The 6,414-nt window shown below is 32.4% G+C and overlaps 1 long non-coding RNA gene across 1 annotated transcript; it reads left to right on the top strand.

The window, feature by feature from the left end:
• Positions 1-2,805: 2,805 nt before the first annotated feature.
• Positions 2,806-6,058, top strand: LOC131682927 (uncharacterized). Its single transcript, XR_009304270.1, has 2 exons — positions 2,806-5,239; positions 5,906-6,058. It is a non-coding gene; the product is annotated as an uncharacterized LOC131682927 (long non-coding RNA).
• Positions 6,059-6,414: the final 356 nt, after the last annotated feature.

The following is a 6,414-nucleotide window of genomic DNA, read 5'->3' on the forward strand; positions in this document are numbered from 1 at the left end:
TAAAAATAGTTTTTTCTAATATCATTCCTCAAATATATATATATTGCTAATAAAATCCACTTGTTTTGAAGTCTTAGTGCTTCTTTTGTTAATAACTTTTCTAAACGATTTTCATAAACTTGCAATGTTCCCCGAATGTGTTCAGTAGAAGAATACCTTTAGAAATATATAGTGTTCTAATTAATTGAATGATGAGGTGATTTTTTAAGAATTTATTTTCAATGTTAATCGATTTTCCATACAAACTTCCATATAAACTTTGAAATTTTTGAAGGGTCCGTAGACACCACAATTCGGTACCAAAATTTGCACAATTACTAAGGACCATAAAAGGAATCAGAAAAGCCTGGTGGAGCTAAAAGTCAAAAATTGAACCAGTCTACTGTACATACAGATTCTTGGTCTGAAAATGAAAAAAAAATCTGTATAAATACGGATTATTCAGTATTTTTGGTAACACTGGCATTAGCGACGCAAATTCGGTTGTTGGTTCGTTATAGAGAAGGAGTTTGCAGGATATTCAATCTTTGTATATTGTGAGAAATTTACCGGTGCATATTTAAAATTTGAATTGGTGTACGCGCTTGTTACCAAAATATTGAAGCAGTATCAGTCATTAGTCTTACACTTTCTTTTGCGGATATTTGCACAAAACATATATTGTAGAAAAATACTTCCAAAATTTGTCTATTCAATGGTAATTTGGCCCCCACAATTTAATGAGATACATAACTAATAAAACTCTTTTTTCTTTGTTTTTCATCGGCTTTACGTGTTTTCACCGATAAAACAGTCGAATCCAATGCTTTCGCCATTTAAAAAACTGACTTTTTAATCGAGGCCCGGAGGGCTGAGTCTCTTATACCATTCGACTCAGTTCGTCGAGTATGTGCGTATTAGATCGGCAACAATGTTGACTTTGTTCGGAACACTGTCAAATCAAACGGTAATTGGATTCATACACCACTTGTCAAATATGAGCAAGAGTTTTCAAGTTTGTATGTGAAAATATATGAAGAACGGGTAATTGAAACAATAAATTCCGTACAAAATGCCAGTATCATCTTGTGCATCCCGAAATCTGCAGATATATAGCATAAGGTGTAAGGATCAACATTGCCGAAGACTGCAAATTGATTCGATTTTGCCGTAAAAAGATATTCTCATATAAAGTTATGTGTTGCCTCTCTTTCTCGCATATGCTTAGAATAGGAAATTTAAAAAAAAATTGGTTGGTCTTCAAAGTTAAATAACTTTTTAGGGGAACCTCCAATCAATATACAATCTTCAACAATGCTATTTGTTATAAAATAAACTACCCGACCGTAAGTTTTGAGGTACGCAGAGTTACTGTGAAATTTTTTATTGGAATTTAAGTTTTTATTTCCAAGTTTTCATATGTATTACTATAGTAATTTGAAACCTCTTGTGGGTGAACTAGAGCTATCGGAGAAAGTTCATATTTTGCATATGATTATCATAACCAATGACCATTCGAATTAGCAGCGTTCCGAAAAAAGTCAAAATTGTTGCCGGTCTAGTGCATATGTATGTGTGTATGTATGTATGTATGTTACCAAAACTATGCACATCGGTTACTAGGAGAAAATGCCAAACCGATTTTCTCAAACTTAGTCTCAAATGAAAGGGGCAAAGCTCCCGTAGGCTGCTATTGAATTTAATTTAATTCCGACTTCCGGTTTCGGAGTTACGGGATGAAGAGTGCGATCATGCATGTAATTTCCATATAAATTGGTATCAGCATACTATCAAACCTGTTTTAATCCACATAGTGGTGCAATTGTGTCTTTCTCATTTCTCTAAACTATGAGTCTATGACTGGTTATGTTGGTTTCAATTATGGAAATCTATATATATATATATATATATATATATATATATATATATATATATATATATATATATATATATATATATATATATATATATATATATATATATATATATATATATATATATATATATATATATATATATATATATATATATATATATATATATATATCTCCATATTTATTAGTATTTGACATATGTATTTATTCCACTGAGCCAATGGTTGATGGTGGTGGACCACGAAAGTGGGGGAAGAGGGTTTTGAAGTAATCCTTATCGATTCATGCAATGTGATTATTCGCTAATAATCACATTGCATGAATCGATAAGCTATGAATTCAATTTTGACATAAGTATTCCTTCCACTAAGGAGATGGTCATGGGGCCACGGTGTTCCTAAAACCGTTATTAACAAAAAAAGAACCTTAAATTTGTCAATCGGCATTCGAAAGATACAGTATCCAAGCATCTTCTCAGTGAATTTCAAAATGATCCATCGAGAGATTCGAGAGAAATTGCGATTTGAAGTTTTATGACACGTTTCATAAGGCTACCAGCAAACACCCACGGGTTTGGTCCTATCTCTATAAACAAAAAAAAATATTTGTCTACTTATTTAGTACATGGAATTTGAAAGATATAGTAATCAAGTATATCCTCTGCATGTTTGAAAATATTTCATTGACGGAATCGAAATTTATAACGGTTTGGATGTGGTATGCGGTCATATATGGGTTTTCTACCAGACTTCAAGCGTGAATCCATGGTTGTCCATGGACTATTTAGATCGTTTATACGTGTCGCGGTTTTTAAAGGAAAACATTACCATTTAATTTCATAAATAGAATGCACAAATTGAAAAAAATGGATAAAAGTTGGAATGTTTACTTCAAAAGGCCATATCTGAATGGTTTGTTGACTGATTCTAATTATTTTTTCATGATTGAACAGGTAGACGTTTCATCGTTAATTTTCATTAAGAAGAATATAAAGTAGAGTCATCTACATCAATAAATAGACAATATAATTGATCTCAACTATATGTATTATCATTATTTAGTGAATATTTTTGTATTAAAAATAGCGGCCTATCCATTTTTATATACTAGTTGATTGCAATTGTTGTATAAACATCTGTATGTTAAATTTTCATGATAAGTTCAATTCGACATTAAAACTGAAAATAGTTAGAGATATGAGCAGATGAACTTGTGCTAATAACATCCCCTTTGACCAGTTTTAACATCTGTCAACCCAACCAGCGAATCACGGTTGTACAGTACACAATTTCCAACAAAAACCGTATCATAACATAAATTGATCTGAATCAGCAAATACCTTCATATTTTTTAAATTTATGGTTTTATTTTTCCATCATTTGTAGTTTACGTTCGTTGCATTCAACTAATGTATAGAAATTGATAGGTCGTCGTTTTGAATACAAAGATATCCACTAAATAGTGATAATACATATAGTTGAGGATAATTATGTTGTCTATTGTTTGAAGTAGGCAACTCTATTTTGTATTCTTCGTAATAAAAATTAACGATGAAACGTCTACTTGTTCAATAATGAAAAAATAATTAGAATCGGTCAACAAACCACTGAGATATGACCTTTTGAAATAAACATGCCAACTTTTATCCATTTTTTTCAATTTACACATTATATTTAACGTTTGGTAGATAACCCTATTTTCATATTTTTTCAGTGCACCATATAAGTAAAACCTTTTGTACATTATATTTATGAAATTAAATGGTAAGGTTTTCCTTTGTAAACCGCGACACGTATAAACGATCTAAATAGTCAATGGACAAACATGGATTCACCCTTGAAGTCTGGTAGAAAACCCATCTATGACCGCATACCACATCCAAACCGTTATAAATTTTGATTCCGTCAATGAAATATTTTCAAACTTGCAGGGGATATACTTGATTACTGTATCTTTCGAATGCCATGTACTAAATAAGTAGACAAATATTTTTTTGTTTATAGAGATAGGACCAAACCCGTGGGTGTTTGCTGGTAGCCTTATGAAACGCGTTATAAAACTTCAAATCGCAATTTTTCTCGAATCTCTCGATGGATCATTTTGAAATTCACTGAGAAGGTGCTTGGATACTGTATCTTTCGAATGCCGATTGACAAATTTATGGTAATTTTTTTGTTAATAACGGTTTTAGGAACACCGTGGGGTGGCTTTTGCGCACGATGGGGAGGGTGAGAAATACCTAAGCCGAGGAAAGGAAAGGTTTACCAGCACATAAATGGAATGGCAAGAATTTATTTGATCTCTATCAATTACGCGAATGACAATATAATACTGATGAAATGCATGAATTTGCCGAAAATTAAATTGAAAATTGCACTTGCGATCGCTTCATCTGAAGTTAAATCAACATTGCTGGATGATGGACGAACAGCTGTGCCCTAAAATAACCACTTACTTACAATATCAATCAAAATTCGGGTGTAAGCAAAATGCTGAAAGAATGCAACACTGTTATATAGGACGAATTCACGATGACCTATAAAAGGAATCAATCGAATATTTGGTGGCGTGGTCGGCGATCTTCGTCAAATTTTACCCGTTAGTCGACATCTAGTGATGAAATCAGTTCCTGCTTAAGGGGGTAGGATTATTGTTGAAAAAAATACCGTACTCAAAAAAATGGCGATACCGAGAGTGTTAGTCTATTTAGTCAATAATGCAACATTTAAGCAATATTTTTTAAATGTTCACCGCAAAATATTGAAAATTGGATGTGTTATAGTGAATCTTCAAGAGATACCCCGAATAAATGCGATGTTTTTGTTTGATTTTGCACATTTCTCTTTCATATCATAACATCATTAAAGATCTTTGTTCACAAAAATAAGTTTCATGATTTTTTAAACTAAAATTGCATTTTTAGCTGCAGAATGCTACGAAAAAATCAAATATCAAGAAAAAAATAAAAGCTTCCATCAATGCCTAGGGATATGAAGAAGAACTGTGCAAACCTTGAAAACGATTGGTCCAATATATTTTGATTTATGATGTAGACCACACAACAACGCAACGAGATACCTCCAGAGATTCTCTGTCACTGGCTCAATTTTCAGTATTCTGCTATGATATTTGAAGAAATTTCAATTGTGATTATATGGAAAGTGACTGAATATACTAACACTCTCTGTATCGATTTTTTTAAATTATTAATTTATTTATTTATTCATTAATTATTTAATTATTAATTCAGTCGATCCACCATGCTTTCAGGAGTATTGGTTTTAAACGTAACCTACCCAACCGTCTCCGCTAGACGAAGGTTTTTATATTTAATCGAAAGAAAAAGTTCTTTCTACGAATTTTTGCGATTAAGGAAGTTGCTTAAGGTGTGTTGAAAACCGCCAATCTGCCAACACTGCGAATGGTTGTGTTGTTTCGGAGGCTCCCCAACAGCGACAAGTGTCATTGGTCAAAACAGTAAAGGCAGAGTAAGTGTACGGAATACAAAGAAAAACAAGCGTGATATGCGATAAGCAAGCCGTCATTTATTGGTTTATTTCGGCATACAATCCGCCCAAGTGTTCCTCGAGATAGCTGTGTACGGCTGTAGTTATCCTAGTAGCGATTCGTGATAAAACTAGTTAGTTTGCTAAATTTTCAACCGTGCGGACCGCGCGAAAATCCGAAGAAAGAATCTCGGCAAACCCATCCACAGGTACGACGAACAAAATACGAACGGCAGTATTCAGGTCGAACATTAGGGTAAATAAATAAATTTAACTCTGAATTATAAAATCTACATTGCATAACAATTGAATTGTATTTTATACTGAAATATTGTTTAATTATTAGAAACTACTACCAAGAAGCGTAGAACTGATTCGTGTTCCTTCGCTATTTCTGAGAGAGAGAGAAAAAACTGAATGTAAGTTAAATTAGTATATATGTTAACTAGCTTATAACGCCCAATAAATTTCAGCTTAAAGCTGTTTCTAGTGATACTGCTAAAAGGAAGTTTAAATCTCCCAGAAATACCCGCGATTGTGAACAAGGTGTAAATTGACCTAAAAATATTCGAAAATTGACAATAACTTTGTTGTTTCGAGAGCTACAGATTCATCGTTGCTTAAAAAATGTGCATTTTATCGCTTTTAACAACTTTGTAGAAGACACTTTTAATAATAAAAAGTAATCGTAAAAAATTATATCCGAAAAACTGTTTTTAAGGGGTCTATCTCAAGCAAACTTACATATCTCGCTACTGTTACTGTATAGAGCTTTAGTATCTTCAGTAAAGTTTTCACAATAATATTTTCTAGAACTTTACTGAAGAGAGCGAGCTTCTAGCTAAATTATTTGGGGAAATAAATTTTCTATCTCACTTTTAGGGGATTAATCACTCAATTCATTATATCAAAAGTTGCATCTATTTATATCTTTGTAAGTTTCTCTTCTTCGAAAAAATCCATTCTTCAAAACCAATGGTTCAGAAGTTATTGCATTTTGATCGTGAAAATGTCATTGTGCAACACTGTGTTGCAATTGAAAATTTAGGTGCCTA

Source organism: Topomyia yanbarensis, chromosome 2, assembly GCF_030247195.1.
Source record: "Topomyia yanbarensis strain Yona2022 chromosome 2, ASM3024719v1, whole genome shotgun sequence".
NCBI classification, from domain to species: domain Eukaryota; kingdom Metazoa; phylum Arthropoda; class Insecta; order Diptera; family Culicidae; genus Topomyia; species Topomyia yanbarensis.